This window comes from Carcharhinus amblyrhynchos, chromosome 10 (genome assembly GCF_965287045.1).
Source record: "Carcharhinus amblyrhynchos chromosome 10, sCarAmb.v2.hapA, whole genome shotgun sequence".
In the NCBI taxonomy this organism is placed as follows: Eukaryota; Metazoa; Chordata; class Chondrichthyes; order Carcharhiniformes; family Carcharhinidae; genus Carcharhinus; species Carcharhinus amblyrhynchos.
This window is the reverse complement of record NC_137333.1, coordinates 37,069,892-37,087,391: the sequence shown is the minus strand read 5'-3', so window position 1 is coordinate 37,087,391 and position 17,500 is coordinate 37,069,892. Positions and strand designations below refer to the sequence as shown.

The window sequence follows — 17,500 nt, the reverse complement described above, 5'->3', positions numbered from 1 at the left end:
CATATATTACTGGAAGTCTGTATCATTCTTTAAAAGCATCTGTAAACAACTTTGTAAGCAATTTGCATTTGGAATCAAAACAGGCTTAATGGTTAGAATATATACTGAAGGTGCTTCAGCCCTTTTACTTTTAATCTTTTCATTGTTTTAATTCCCTGAAGATTACAGTCCTGTGGATGGCTGGGGATCCTTCAGAATCATGGTGCTTACAACATCATAACTGTGAAGAGCAATCTTGATGAATCAGGTGCTCTTTTGCTGTACATCATTCTCAGAGGTTCATATACTAATACACTACAGCAAAATCTAAAGGTGATGCCACTTCAAATTAAATCAATACCAATTGAACTTTTCTTGCTAAGGCTCAATGCAAACCCATTTGCAAGTCTATGCTAAGTGATTTCTATTTGCTTTGCAATTAAAATGCATTTGTTTTTGAACAGTGCTTAGCCTCCCAAGCAAGTATAAAAGTCAATCAATGTTCCCTGTTGTATGTATATATCAAATGAACAATCAGTTGTAGTGAACAAAATTTAAAGAGACCATTCACAAATATAGATACTAAAAATGGAGAAATTTCTTTCAATGCGCAATACAGTGGATCTGCAGTGCATAAAATTACATTCCTTTGGGGTTCCTGTCCACCCCAACTTGGTAATAGGCACGGTCCTCAGACAGGAAATCCACCTTTGCCCTAATTAAGGCCACTAAGTGAAAATACTAAACAAAAGGTAGCTAGATCTCGGGCAGGAAGGTGGCATGCTCCTCTTAAAACATTGTGACTTCCTTTCCAGATCTGGAGCTGCTTGTTGCTTGCATTGTTAAGAGCAGGCCGCATTGTTGTGGATCTGAAATCAGACCAGATATGGATGGCAGATCTCCTTCTCTAAAGGGCATTGATGAAACAGTTGGGTTTCCTTTGACAATTGAAAATGATCCCATGGTCACTGAGGCTACTTTTTCAATTCCAGATTTTTAATTGAAAACAAGTTCCATCAGCTGCTATGGTGGAATTTGAACCCTTATCCCCCTGAGCGGAGCAGCCTGGGCTTCCTGATTCCAATCCAGTGACATTACCACTATGCCATCATCATACGCAGCTACACAAATTCATACCAATTTTTTGCTGTTGGATGACAGGAGCCCCTAAATTACTAAAAATGGGATGAGATGGCAAGGTAATTTAACAGAAGTACTTAAGATTTGTGTTGACTCTTCCATGGCACGGCAATCACAGTTCAATTTCCACTTTGCTCCTATTTTTTCACCTATTTCTTGTCCAACATGTGGAGCATAGGTGCTCCAGGAGTCCTTCAGTACAGTGTTGGATTATCGGAAGTAAAAGAAAACACCCCAATTTTACATATGAACTACCATATCCCAGAAAGTTTGAATGTCCCAGCGACTTTGATAAGATGGGAGAGGGTGTAAGCTTGTGAGGGGATAGGGTGGGTTGGTGGAGGCTTGGGTGGTCAGCAGTAGGCAGGGTGGTTCCAGTGGGGGGTCAGTACTATGACTAGCCAGGAGTTAGAACTGGCTTTATGTCTTCTGAATTTTCCGGCGCAAATATTCTGCTAAGTCAGAACCATCCAAAGACTCCAACTTTGAGTTACAGCTTCAGAGGATTGCAGGTGCCCAAATAAATTCGAAGCTTACTGGGCAGTCTGTGCATGGGGACTTCCAACGGGTTCACCAGGGTATCTTTATTCTTCTGTGGCTTGTATGCATTGTTGACAAGGACAGCATTTGTTGCCCACCCCCTAAGTGACCTTGAATTGAGTAACTTACTGGATAATTTCAAAGGGCAACTAAGAGTCAGTCATATTGCTGTGGATCGGAGAGTCACATGTAGGCCAAACCAGGTAAGGTTGGCAAATTTCCTTCCCTAAAGAACATTAGTGAATTAGATGGGTTTTTACAACAATAAATGATTGTTTCATGGTTACCATTACTGAGGATAACTTTCAATTCCTGTTCCTTTTTATTAACTTGAATTTAAATTCTACCAGCTGCCAAGGTGGGATTGACCAGTGCATTAGCCAAGTCCACTGACTACCAAATCATCATCTTCAGTGTAACCCTCTGAACTGAGAATCTGGACCAATATCACGAAAGTAAGCCCAAAGCAGTGATAGACTAATTAGTGAGTTTTTAAAAAATTCTTTATTCCAATTCAATCCAATCCAATCAAATCCAATTCAGAGTTCCAACAAGTTGAGACATTCCTGGCCCAAGTTGCAGGGGACTTGCCTGGACTTGTAAAATCTCACTAACTTTCCTGTCTGGAAACAATACACATTTCTTTAACCTGTGCTTAAAGCTCTCTTCGCTCACATTGTCTGTACCTTTAAGAATTGATTAGCTGTAAAGACTCACATTCCAATCATTATGCATGTAAATTGAGTTTGTGTCTTTGTGTCCTTTTTATGATCAGAACTCCCAGCCACTTGACGAAGGGGCAGGCTGTCCTGAAAGCTTGCGGCTTTTGCTACAAATAAACCTGTTTGGACTTTAAACTAGTGTTGTGGGATTTCTTTCTGTTTTACTCCAATCCAACGCCGGCATCTCCACATCCTCATTAAAACTAAACAGACTAATTTGTTCTTAACAGCTGAATAATACTTTGGAGTTAATAACACTCCTAGAATGTTCTGTCTTCTTGTAACTTTGTTTTTATCACTCCTAGTCTCTTAGAGTGAATCAACTAATGATGGTTCAGGAGTGAGGTCTAAAGAGTGCAGGAATTTAGATGAATAAATTCTGGGGAATATATTTACTCAATATTTTGGGTTTAATTCCTGATATATTCCTAATCATCATAAATTAGTAATACAGTGGGGAAATATTTCTTTTATGCTTCAGATTCATATTACTCAAAATGAAGGATATGACTTTTCAGTAACTGAGGTCTTAATTTCTCTACTGTGTGAGGTACTTAGGTTTAAAACTTCGTGGATGCCTACAGAATATAAATATATTGCAATAAAGAATTGCGGCAAATATCACTGAGCTCTCAGCTGGATAAGATGGTGCATATACAAGTCATTAGACAGAGGGGAAAATGATTACAGCTGCAATGTCTAATTTATTAATCTATTTCTTCATTCACATACATTTTTCCATTTGTTGCACCAGAGAATGATGGGAAACGATTTTTTTATCTGTCAGTTAGAGTCACAGATTCTTTAAAGAGTATAAATACATGAGTATGAATTCATCATTCCTGTATATTGTGATGGTTAAAAATGCAGTTTTCCTCAAAGAGAAATCTGTTCTATTCTATCCTCCAACTGATCCTCATATTGCACTGAGAAAAATCACTGAGCATAGGAGAAGGGAAAGGACTTTTAGGTGACCAAGAAGTCATGAAGGAGGATATTGCTAATGATATTTGGCACTTGCTGTATTAAAATAAAATGTGCACTTATGTTGTGCTTTGACACTTGTGGATATAAGATTACTATAGGAAATGGTGGCAAAGGTGATTATAATTGCATGAGTACATGGAGCAAGAAAGGCTGAAGTGCTGGATGGATACTGAGTTGAATGGCTTGAAGACGGGGAGAAGAAATAGAAGTGTATTGGGCGATGATAAGATCCAGGAAATAACCATGAAGGAGATATAGGAGAAGTTGTGCAGCAGACTGAACAAAATAATCTCAGGAGCCCTCAGCTGGAGAACAATCATTTATCTGCAAATGCGTTGGGAAAGACTACCTCAGAGAATGTCTCGAAAGCAGAACCTTCTTACTGAAAAATCGTGAGACATTTACACATTGAGTCATATAGCAGTACAGCACTTAAATTTCAACGTTGCCTGTTTTAGGTTTAGAGATGAAACAATTTGCAGATTTTCATGGATCAGGGTGTCTTCCCTATCTCTTGGAGGCTCCTCCTAATTTCTTGTTGCTACCAAGGTCTGCCTTGCACTGCTAGCTTTGTCTGCTAAGTCAGACCTTTGAGGTAGTACAGAGCTCACCAGGCATTCAAGCTTCTGATGTAGGCCCTGAAAACATCTGAGGTTTACTGATTCTAGCTGGCTGTTTAATCACATAAGCATCCAGCTAGCAGTGCTTGCCATATGAGTATGTTAGTTGAATGGTGTCATTGCCCTGAGTGTGGAATTTTAGTTCACCTTTCTAATACAACTATAGAGTTAGCCCCTTGTAAGTTCATTTAGTAAGTTACACAGATTCCCTACTCCCTTTTGGTTTAACCATCATTTATCCCCTATAAAGATTTTTTAATAAACCATATACGCTATCTGCCCTAATAAGTTGTTGTAATAAACCATATTTCCCTCTTCTAGCAGACTTATTTGGAGGAAAAGTTTTAGGAAAGTTAGTCTGCTTCACCCTGATGCATGTAAAATAAGGGCCTCATTCTACCTCTGCCACTAAGTGGCACTTGAAGGTATGAATAGAGCCTAGGGAAGGCAGACTGCCTGACATCTCCCCAGCCCATGGTAAAATGGGAGAGAGGTCAGGGAGGGCAGCAGATCTCTGTTCATGTTTTTCAGGGAAACAGTTATAATGTAGACAAATTGATTTTGTAGCTCTGGCTTTCCAGTGTCTGAGCTGCAGTTGCTTTCATACATTAATATACATGTGCTTCTCTGAAAGGTGCTTGTGTATTCCGAGGATCCTGTCATAGTGTGTTCTTTCTTGCATTTCCATTTCTGTTGGTGTTTTGCAGCAAGGAACAGCTTTCAAGGGAACTGCTCATCTTTCTCCAATTACCTTAGCGACCGCAATTTGATTCTGACCTTTTATCTAAAAGGAAATGAGTAGGTGACAGTACTCATTTTGAAATCTTAATTGCAGATTATTTCTAACCAACCTCCGCCCACACATTTGTACAAAAATATTATACGTATTAAGGCCTATTTTAATTATTAGTAGAGAATGGATTGCATTTGCCTTTTCTCGTCAGTGTGACCAAGAGACATTTTGGGCTGTGCGCTGCCAATTCAAAGAGAACAGGAACTGGGCCAATATCCTTGCTAAGCCAGACCACTGGGCCTCGGCTCATAATTGGCCTAGGACAGGCAGTCTGGTTCTTTTAGTCCTGGACTCTTATGACTTTCTCCACTGGGTTTACTGGTTACATTGTGCACCAGCTGGCATACATAGATGGACCATTGCTGCCAAATTTAAGTACCAGTTTTCCATGAACTGGAAATATTATCCTAGGAGTATGAAGATGGAGAGGTATGCTGCATGAAGAACAGTGAACGGAAGTTTTGCTCAGGCCAGAATAATCATTCATGCTTCCACCAGCTACAAAAAAATAAAAGTGGCAGCATTTTCGTGCCTCAATTTCCATAGGGGCTTGCAGCAGTTGCTTTAGGGATAGTTGATGAGGTCATTCTACATCCAATATTAATTGACAGAATACACACACTGGCACTGGGAAATTGAATTGGAACTCTGCAAATATATAGCACCTTATTTTTTTTTAGTCTGATAGGATTCCTGTCTGCTTTGGTTGAGAATGGCATTCCCCATTTTAAGGCTTGCTCGAGAATCAAGTTGGATGGGCCTTGTATGGCTATAGAGTGGTCATTGATTAAAATAATATTTCTGTCTGCCTATCAGCCTGTTTTTCATGAGGAATGAGAAAGCACTCAGAGGAAATATCTCCCATTCTGTCTGCAACATAACACTAGAGCTTCATGCGTCCATGCAGCCAAGGAGGTACAGAGTGCAATAGATAGTCTCAACTTGCTTGGATTGATGCAGCTGTAACAACACTCAAGAAGTTGAATACCATTCAGAATAATAAAGCCTGTTTAACTGATAGCTCATCCACTACCTTAAACATCCATCACCAGCGCACACTGACAGCGGTACCATCTTCAAGATATACAATAGCAACTCACCAAGACTTCTTTGGCAGCACTTTTCAAATGCATCACCTTGGTCAGTAGGAAAAACAAAGCCAGCAGGTACATGGAATCACTATGAACTCCAAGTTTCCTTCCAAATCATGTGCTTTTCTAACTCATATAATCATTTTTTCATTGTCACTGGATCAAAATCCTGAAACTCTGTACTTAAAACTGTGGAAGTACCTTCAGCATATGAACTTCAGTGTTTTTAAATTTTTTTTCATAGGATGTGGGCATTGCTGCCTAGGCAGCATTTACAGCCCATCCCTAATTGCCATTAAGAAGGTGGTGATGAGCTGACTTCTTGAGCCTCTGAAGTCTTTGTGGTGTAGGGTACCCATGTGTTGCCAGAAAATAAGTTGCCAGCACTTTCTCAAGGGCAATCAGATATGGGTAATAAATGCTGGCCTCGTTCGTGATGCCCATGCTTCTGCATGCACAGATTAACAGGATTACAAACGGGAACAAATCTTCATAGAAACCAGTTCCACTGTTTACATGTATTTTCCAGCAGCTCGCCATTGGCCACCAGTGAGTTCTTCCTGGCCCACCAATGTCTGCAACATTTTGCATGGCTGGTCCGGCCCACCACCAGGGAACATGCCATGGAAGGTGGGGGGGGGGGGGGGGGGGGGGGGGGGGTGGTGGTGGGTGTGCAGTTTGCCTTTGGTGAGAAAAGATCCCACTGGCAGGGAGGGCTGGAAAATCCCATCCAATGTAAGAACATAAGAACATAAGAAATTGGAGCAGGAGTAGGCCATCTAGCCCTTCGAGCCTGCCCCACCATTTAATAAGATCATGGCTGATCTGAAGTGGATCAGTTCCACTTTCCCGCTTTCTCCCCATAACCCTTAATTCCCTTATCTATCTACCCGTGACAAATAACTCTCTAACTCATTTTCTAGCAACACATGGGTACCCTACACCACAAAGACTTCAGAGGCTCAAGAAGTCAGCTCATCACCACCTTCTTAATGGCAATTAGGGATGGGCTGTAAATGCTGCCTAGCCAGCAATGCCCACATCCTATGAAAAAATTTTTAAAAACACTGAAGTTCATATGCTGAAATATATTCAGCAAGGCAGCCTCCACCACTTCAATGGGCAGAGAATTCCAGAGATTCACTACCCTTTGAGTGAAGAAGTTCCTCCTCAACTCTGTTCTAAACTGCCCCCCCACGCCCCCCCTCCCCTCTTATTTTGAGGCTGTGCCCTCTAGTTCTGCTATCCTTTCTAAGCGGGAAGAATCTCTCTACCTCTACCCTATCTAGCCCCTTCATTATCTTGTAAGTCTCTCTAAGATCCCCCCTCAGCCTTCTAAACTCTAATGAGTACAGACCCAGTCTATTCAATCTCTCCTCATAAGCTAACCCCCTCTTCTCCGGTATCAGCCTGGTGAACCTTCTCTGTACTCCCTCCAAGGCCAATATATCCTTTCTCAAATGCGGGGACCAAAACTGCACACAGTACTCCAGTTGCGGCCTCATCAGTGCCCTGTACAGTTGCAGCAAGACCTACTTGCTTTTATATTCTATCCCCTTCACAATAAAGGCCAACATTCCATTTGCCTTCTTGATCACCTGCTGCACCTGCAGACTGGGTTTTTGCAATTCGTGCACAAGGACCCCCAGGTCCCTCTGCACTGTAGCATGTTGCAGCTTTTCGCCCTTTAAATAATAATCCCTCCTACTATTATTTCTATCAAAGTGGATAACCGTATCACATTATGTCACACTCTACTTCATTGAATAATGGAGACCACGCAACAGTAAAATGAACATCATGTAGCATACACTGCTACCATGGTTATGTTCTCCTTATTTAAAGTTCACATCATCAGGTTCAACTAAGGTTGCCATCCTCTAGGATTGGCTGGAGTCTCCAGGTTTTAAAGCTCAATCTTCAAGACACTGCTCTGTGCAAACTTGGAGAAAAATAATTGGATATTAAAAGTGGTTTTTTTTGTAACTTTCTTTGAACATTTCCAGATTTTAAAAAATAGAAAATGGTAAGGCTGTTTAGCTGATAGACAAACAATATCCAATTGGGTAATGAGTCTTTTTGCTCTCCACTTGGTACTGGAAGGCACTACATCACAAGGATGGATGCGTTAGCTGAATGCTGGACAGGTGGGGTGAGGGGGAAGCATGTCAGAAATACATTTTAATCTCAGTTGGCAACCATAATTTCAACACTTATTATTTTGTTTTCTGCTGTTTGCTTTAGCTGAGCAACAGAAATAGGGACAGTATAAATCTTTGGAAAGACCAGCATTTAGTTCTCCAAAGATTTTCTCTTCTTTGCATCACACAGTCAAGAAACTACCATTTAACGGACTGATTCTATGTTTTAAAAATGCCATGGTGCTCCCGTAGTATTAATACTTTTTATGTAAAAGCTAGTTATAACAGTTTGGGAAATGAACATTACCAACCATTAAATATACACAGACAACCAATTAAATGTCTGTGATTTGGACGCTTTCACAGATTCACTGGAGCATGTTCTGCAGTAATTGTCTCTGCTACCAGTATAGATAAAAGTGACACTGTCTTGACATTTTCTGAACTTCTCAGGGTTAATGGCAGTGCTACGCTTTTACTCACACCTCCACAGCCTTGGTATACATCGACCATTTTGGTTGAACTTGAAGAAAGCCCTGTGTTATCTGTTTCATTGCTTTGAAGTTAATGGTTGAATTTTAAAAAATATATCCATTTGTTATTTAATACTTTTGTTTCTGAAATGTTTTCTTGTTTTGTCATTTATCTTGTTCCCTCCGAAATAACTCTATTAATTCATTTTTTGGGGTGTTTGCGTCATTGGCTGGGCCAGCATTTATTGCTCATCCTCCATTTCAGAGGGCACTTAAGAGTCAACCACTTTGCTGTGGATCTGGAGTCACACGTAGGGCCTAGTAGGTAAGGATGGCAGATTTCCTTCCCTAAAGGGACATTAGTAAACCAGATGGGTTTTTACGACAACGGTTTCCAAATGTTTTCTTGAATTCGAATTTCACTATTTGCTCTGGCGGGATTTGAACTGGGGTCCCTACGGTGGCATAGTGGTTAGCACTGCAGCCTCACAGTACCAGGGACCCAGATTCAATTCCAGCCTTGGCCGACTGTGTGGAGTTTGCATGTTCTCCCCGTGTCTGCGTAGGTTTCCTCCGGGTGTTCTGTTTTCCTCCCACAGTCCAAAGATGTGCGGGTTAGGTTGATTGGCTATGCTCAATTGCCTTTTGGTGTCAGGGGGATTATCAAGGTAAATGCGTGAGGTTACGGGATATGGCCAGGATGAGATTGTTGCCGGTGCAAGCTTGATGGGCTGAATAGCCTCTTTCTGCACTGTAGGGATTTGATAACTCTATGATTCTATGATCTAGTTCTCCAGATTACTAGTCCAGTGATAATACCACTGTACCACTGCCTCCTCATTATTTTTGAATGTTTATTTATGTGCATCTAGTAAGTGATAAATACACACCAGCTAGGGATGGGGATAAATGTCAGTCATGTTCCATGTCTCAAAAATGAAAATACAGGTTAAAAATATCTCAGCTTTCATCCAAAAGTTGAATAAAGCATAAACTTGAAAGGGACAAATACATAGATAACCTATACTAAAAAAAAAATTCATGGGATATGGGCACCCCTAGTTGGGTCAACATCTCTAATTGCCCTTGAAGTGAATAGTTTGCTTGGCCATTTCAAGAGTCAACCACATTGTGGATCTGGAGTCACATGTAGGCCAGACCAGGTAAGGAGCACATTAGTGAACCAGATGGGCGTTTATGAAAATCAATGTTTTCTTGGTCATTATTAGACTTTTAATTCCAGATTTTTATTCAGTTCAAATCTCATGATCTGCCCATGGCAGAATTTGAACCCAAGCCCCCAGAGAATTATCCTAGATCTATGGATTACTAGTCCACTGACAATACCAGCACCACCTCTCCCTCTATGAGCCAAGCATCAGGTACCACAAACCCTGTTGAAGAAAAGTTAACTGCATTCTGCAGATGTTGATTGATGGCCCCGCTGTTGCCATAATTTGCTTTGTAAGTCCTGAAAAAAGGGGATGATTGACTAGCCATATTGTGACAGTTCATCACATTAGTTACTAGCTGTAAGGTTGAGCTATAGACTATGAGATACTGGACCTGATCACCTGCCTCAGGAGTGACTCTCTGCAGGTGACTAACTAGCGACCCCAAGTGCAATCAGAATCTGGGCAGGGGAAGGCAGGACATGTGACAAAGGCCAGATCCACTGCATGTGAAGGAGGCTGGCGTTCAGTTCATCTGGCTAACCACCAACATTGCCTGCACCCACCCCCCAAGCCCAACCCCCATCAGTAATTGCAATTTCTAGGCAATGTCAGGTCCCCATTAGTAATGGGACCTGACACTTACCTAGAAATTGCAATCTTACTGTCTTCAAGTGAGTTATGTAGATCCCTACAAGCAGGTGTATTCTTTAGCTCCTTGAGGAGGAAATCTTCCAACTTTAATTTACCTGAGGTAGTTTTGAATTAATGTATTTACCAGTTCAGTCATTTTAAGGTATGTTTCTGTTATGAAAAGACTTTGGTCATCTGAATTTCATTTACGTATAGGAAAACTTTGGCATGCATGCATTACACAACTTTGATTTGCGACCCTTTGAATTTATTTCAACCAAACCTTTGCAGACCACCATTAAACATAAAGTTGCAAGTATGTATAAACAAAAATAGCTGTGATAAATAAGCTGAGCTCAATGGGACTAGATCTGGCACAGAGTGGTAGTGTCATGCAAAAATCCTAACAAATCTGAAAAATGAATTAAAAGAAGAGAATTTAGAGGTGGGTGTGAAACTTAATTATTGATACACAAAAAGAGAGCTTTGCCTCAAAATATGTCTGGAGTATTTGAAAAAGAATAAAAAGAAAATGTGGAAAACATTCTATTCATGCCACACTGGAATTTCATTCAAGGAAGAAAAACAACCACAATGTACCTTAAGCTCTACAGAAAATGAAACACCTGAACAGCACTGTTTGTTGTCCAGTTGGCTTATATACATGCATTCACAAATGGTTACAAGAAGGTGCTATTACACTGCTCCCTCCTTAATTAAATGTGAAGGTGGATTTGCTGGCCTCCCATCATGAACGTGCCAGTGGGTTCAAAGCTACCAACATTTCAAAAGATATTTCAACAAGATGTAAACCGCAATAACAAGATCAGCTCCTCTTCTATCCAAGACCGCAAGAAACTGCAAAGATCATAAATGAAACCCAGTCCATCACTCAAATCAGCCTCTCACCCATTGACGCTGTCTACACTTCCCGCTGCTTCGGAAATGCGGCCAGCATAATTAAGGACCTCACGCACCTCGGATATTCTCACATACATTTTCTTCTGTCGGGAAAAAGATGCAAACGTCTAAGGACAAGTACTAACTGACTCAAGAACAGCTTCTCCCCTGCTGCCATCAGACTTTTGAATGGACCTACCTCGCATTAAGTTGATCCTTCTCTACATCCTAGCTATGGCTATTACACTATATTCTGCATATTCTCGTTTCCTCCTCTATGAATGTATGCTTTGTCTGATTAGTGCACAAGAAACAATAATTTTCACTGTATACTAATATGTGATAATAATAAATCAAATCAATGATCCAAGCCAGGAATCAAACCCAATTCCCTGGCACTGTGAGGTTAACTACTGTGCCATTGTCCTGCCCTAGACCCATCTTGAGTCAGAAGAGGGGTTTTCTTCAATAAAAACTGATTTTGACTTTCAATTCAATTTTTAAACCTCAGTCATGTTACTATTTATTTTATCAGATTCATTCCATTCTTCCAACTTCCTTCTATTTTGTGAACCATTAAATGTAAAACATGGGCCAAAAACCTCCATCCTTATTCGTGATGTCACTGAAAGTGAATGGCATTTTGGCTGGAACAACAAATTCTCCATTCTTACTTGCAGCAGGCAGGGCATGGGCAAGATTGGAGAATCCCACCCATTACCAATATGTATAACCTTAACAGCCGCAATTTTTTAGCCGTGTCATGCTCGGCGCAGAATGCGCTCAAGTGGAGAAGCTGAAGAATCACAGGTGAGAACTTTAGTGCATTGTGCAAACCTTGTCGGTATCTTCCCACCCATTGCTCTCACATATAATGTGGGAACCAGATCTGAATTTTTAAGTGAGTATTTAAATATGCGCAGTCTGTTTGAGGCCAGATCTTCCTTGCTCCCAGGGTTTTCTGACCCTTGGCCGTAATGAGAATCCAGCAAGAATCAGTGTTTGTCTCCACAAATGGAGACCAGGTGTGATGGCTATGCCAGACACGGGGATAACAGAGGGGCTGGTTGGTGGTGGTCTTGTAGACCAGCAGCAGTTGGGGGAAATGACTGGATGTTGTCCTTGTGGCAGTGCCAACCTGGCAGTGCCAGGTGAGTCCTGTCATGGTATAAGGGCAGAGCCAAGGGAACTGGGACATGAGAGAGGTGGAATCTGAGGGAAGTGGGGCCAGAGGGAACTGGGGCATTTTAGCTGAAGCACGCGGAGGGGAAGATCGCACTGAACAAAATACACACCACCACAATGAGATAAAACATCCCAACACCTTGTTCATTATGGCTGGGACTTCAATCAGGCCAAGCTCAAGAGCATCCTACCAAGTTACCACCAACATGTCTCCTGGCTCCACCAGAGGCCCAAACATCCTAGACCACTGCTACACAAGTATCAAACATGCTTACTGCTCTGTCGCCCGCCAGCACTTTGGCAGGTCAGACCTCAAGGATGTGCTCCTGCTCCCAACTTACAAGCAAAACCTGAAGCAAGAGAGTCTGTCAAAGAAAGTCGCGCAATGTTGGTTTGAGGAATCGGATGATCTCCTACAGGACTGCTTAGAACCAATGGACTGGTGAATATTTAAAAACTCTGACCAGCCTGAACGGGTATGCCACTGCAGTAACTGACTTCATAAGCAAGTGTGTCGAAGACTGTGTGCCAAAGCAGCAAATCACTTGTTTCTCAATGGTAACCATGGCTAAACAGGTATGTTCACTGCGGCTGAAGTCTTGGACAGGGACATTCAAGTCAGGCAACCCTGACCTATACAAGAAAGCCAGATATGATCTAAGGCGATGCATCAAAGATGCCAAAAGACAGTAGCAAACCAAGCTAGAGTCTCAGGCTAGCCATACGAACTCCCGACTATGACGAGGACTGCAAGACATAATAGGCTGCAAGAAGAGGATATGTAAAATCGCCAGCTCCAACGCATCCCTCCCTGATGAGTTCAATGCATTCTATACCCATTTTGAGTAAGAGGTCAGCGACAGCACACCCTCCATCTGGAAGCCATGAAGACAGCCATCATCCCGGTACAAAAAAAAGCCAAACAGCATCGCTCAATGACCATCATCTGGTGGCTCTGACATCCATCGTTATGAAGTGCTTTGAAAGGTTAATCACAGCACAAATCAATTCCAGCCTCCCAGATTGCCTGCATCCAATAAAGTTCGCTTCTGTTGCAACAGGTCCACGCCAGATGCCATCTCCCTGGCTCTACACTCAACCCTGAAACACCTAGATAACAAAGGCACCTGTGTCAGACTCCTATTCATTGGCTACAGCTCAGCCTTCAACACCATTATTCCTACAAAACACATCTCCAAACTCCGTGGTCTGGGGTTCCATAAGAACATAAGAAATAGGAGCAGGAGTAGGCCATCTAGCCCTTTGAGCCTGCCCCGCCATTCAATAAGATCATGGCTGATCTGTAGTGGCTCAGTTCCGCTTTCTCCCCATAACCCTTAATTCTCTTGCCTACCAAAAACCTATCTACCTGTCTCTTAAATATATTTAGTGAGGTAGCCTCCACCACTTCAACGGGCAGAGAATTCCAGAGATTCACCACCCTTTGAGTGAAGAAGTTCCTCCTCAACTCCATTCTAAACTGCCTCCCACTTATCTTGAGGCTGTGCTCTCTAGTCCTGCTGTCCTTTCTGAGCGGGAAGAATCTCTCTACCTCTACCCTATCCATCCCCTTCATTATCTTATACGTCTCTATAAGATCCCCCCTCATCCTTCTAAACTCCAATGAGTACAGACCCAGTCTATTCAGCCTCTCTTCATAGTCCAACCCCCTCATCTCCGGTATCAGCCTAGTGAACCTCCTCTGCACTCCCTCCAAGGCCTAAATATCCTTGCGCAAGTGCGGCGACCAAAGCTGCACACAATACTCCAGCTGCGGCCTCACCAGTGCCCTGTACAGTCGCAGCAAGACCTCCCTGCTTTTATATTCTATCCCCCTCGCTATAAAGGCCAGCATACCATTCGCCTTCTTGATCACCTGCTGTACCTCCCTCTGCAACTCCCTCCGTTCCTCCCTCTGCAACTGGATATTGAAGTTCTTAACCCACAGACTGCAATTAGTAAGGATAGGCAACAACACCTCCTCCACGATCATCCTCAACACTGGTGTCACCCAAGGCTGTGTTCTCAGCTCCCGACTATACTCCTTATTCACCTATGACTGTATGACCAAATTCTGCTCCAACTCAATTTTCAAGTTTGCTGATGACATCACCATAATGGGTTCGACCTCAAACAGTAATGAGACATAGTACGGGAATGAGATAGAGAGTCTGGTGAATTGGTGCGGTGACAATAATCTGTCCCTTAATGTCAACAAAACAAAGGAAATTGTCATCGATTTCAGGAAGCATAGAGGAGAACATGCCCGCCTACATCAACGGGGATGAAGTAGAAAAGGTCAAGAACTTCAAGTTTTTAGGTGTCCAGATCACCAACCACCTGTCCGGGTCCCCCCATGCCAACATTATAGTCAAGAAAGCCCACCAACACCTCTACTTTCTCAGAAGATTAAGGAAATTTGGCATGTCAGATATGGCTCTCACCAACTTTTACAGATGTACCATAGAAAGCATTCTTTCTGATTGTATCACAGCTTGGTATGGTTCCTGCTCTGCTCAAGGCCGTAAGAAACTACAAAGGGTCATGAATCAAGCCCAGTCCATCATGCAAGCCAGGCTCCCACCATTGACTCTGTCTATACTTGTTACTGCCTTACAAAAGTGGCAGTATAATTAAGGACCCCGCACACTCTGGACATACTCTCTTCCATCTTCTGTTGGAAAAAAGATACAAAAGTCTGAGATCACGTACCAACCAACTCAAGAACAGCTTCTTCTCTGCTGCATCAGACTTTTGAATGTACCTACCTCGCAATAAGTTGATCTTTCTCTACACTCTAGCTATGACTGTAATACTACATTCTGCACTCGCTCCTTTCCTTCTCTATGAATGGTAAGCTTTGTCTACAGCATGCAAGAAACTATAGTTTAAAATGCTTTTGACAGTATACTAATACATGTGACAATAATAAATCAAATCAAATGTGGGGGAGAGGTGTCATGAAATGGGCATGAATGAGGAGGGTCATGAAGGGTGGGTCATAAAGTGGGAGTTCATGAATGAGGGTTCAGGAGAAGATTTGTGAACTCATTGGGAGGACCCAATACACTGATGCCAATGATATTTAATGTGGTGGAGGTGGGTAAACATTCTCTCAATGAGGGCAGGGTTAAGGAGGTTCCTTAATTTCCATGGGAGGGGAAAGAAAGGAGGGTCCTTCATTTCAATTTGAGATCAGGGCACCCTTTAAAAGTTTGGTCCAATCTCTGTGAAACCAAGATTACCAGCGTTTTCAGGCCCTGCTCCTCTTAGAATCAGTGCAAAACTCACTTCTCTCCCAAAAAATGGTTAAAATGTCGACAATTGCCAACGTTAAACACACCTGTTTTCTCAACCCAAAATGACATTTTGGGTGGAATTTTCCAAAATAAATTCTAAGTGCCGTACGTGCAAGAAATGAACAAGGTTGAAAATGCAATCTTATGGTTATTTGTCCAAAAAAAAGAGCCAGAGTGTGATTCTCGCCAGCAACGGGGAGATTGGAGCCTCAGCTTGCTGGGGAAGATGGCTGGTGAGGTCTAGAGGCAGCATTGTGCAAACACCTTGATCTCCCCATGTCGGGAGATTTCCTATCATCCCACCCCCCCCACCACTTCCGACTGACACTGGGACTCCCAACCCCCACTGACAGCCACTCCCCACCGATTGCCCCCGCTTCTGCAGAGTTCCCTCCCTCCCTATTCACTAAATCGCCCTTCCCCCGGCACAGTTCCCCCTTGCCCTCCCCACTGATCGCACCTTGGCAGAGTACCCCCTTCCCTCCCACTCTAACAGAGTCCCTCCCTCCCACTCCTGGGGGGCTCCCCATTTGTCTCTGGCTCCACTCCACTTTGGTTCCCTCCCCTTGGCACTGTCCCTGAATTATGGTGCCTGGTGGGCAATGCCAGGGTGCCCAGTATGATCAGGGGAGTTGGAAAACCAGATGTGAACATAATATTATTACCTTGCTCTGCTGAAAGATGGGTGGGATGAAGTCGTAAGATCATGGCCTTGGTAATTCTTTGAGGAAATTCCATGCAATCTTTCCACTGTCAAATATCTTGAAATTGGTGCTAGGGTTCCTGGTAGCCACATTAGCAACTTATGCTGATGATCTTTCACCTAAATATTTTGGTTCAATTTCAGGCTTCCTTTTCTCAATCTTGTTTAGTCTATAATTTCCTCTGTAAACACAAGGTGAGGAATATTAGAGTTTCACCATGTCATCCTGCTTCAAATGGAGCAGAGCACACAATTCAAATTAAGCGTGTTCTTGTTAAACAAATGCTAGATACAAACTGAAAGAAATATCAAATGTCATCAAATTACAAACTGGTGAATTTATTATTTATTTACCATTACATGCCTCCCACTGCCACATGCAGAACACCAGCTGAATTATTTTTCCTCAATCTTGACTTTTTACCTGGATTGTTTCTCTCCGATTGTGCTAAATGTAGTTTCACTTTGAAAACTTGATTTATTTTCAGCTCTTCTAAAAAGTAATTCACCAGTTTGTAATTTAATGATATCTGATATTTCTTCCAATTTGTATCTAGAATTTGTTTAACAAGAGCACGATTAATAATTTGTGCTGCGTGCCCTGCCGCTCCATTTGAAGCAGGATGATGTGGTGAAACTCTAATGTTTTTTACCTTGTTCATTCTATAATTTCTTCTGTAAACACATGAACAGCAAAGAAACTATGTAAACTATCTAGGGGTGATGTTACTAGCTCAACCCGCCAGATCACCATGGCAAGCTGGTAAGATCGGGCGAGAGGTGAAAAATTGGGTTCACGCCTGTTTTTTTGCATCTCATGATGTTACCAGCACTGAATTGCGGGCAAATTCAGCCACACATCCAGGAACGGCACAAGGCTGATTTCATTATTTATAACCCAAGTTAACTCTAATTAGAGAGTCCTGGACGCTATCTTCAGGCTCACATGTACTCACCCCCTCGGTCGGGTCCTCACTGGCAAGGATCATGTGTGGTTCCCCACCACCCCTCTCAGAGACCAGCCATGATTGCCTCACTGGTGGAAGCAGAGTCCACTGAAGGCTCCAGATGGTAGGCGGAGGGGCCAAACTGACACATTAGCACTGCCAGCTGGGTACCCTA

The 17,500-nt window shown here is 42.4% G+C and overlaps 1 protein-coding gene across 1 annotated transcript in view; it reads right to left on the bottom strand.

The window, feature by feature from the left end:
* The window catches only part of nalf1b (NALCN channel auxiliary factor 1b), an 828,435-nt gene that overhangs the window by 251,513 nt on the left and 559,422 nt on the right, over positions 1–17,500 (bottom strand). The window lies entirely within an intron of this gene.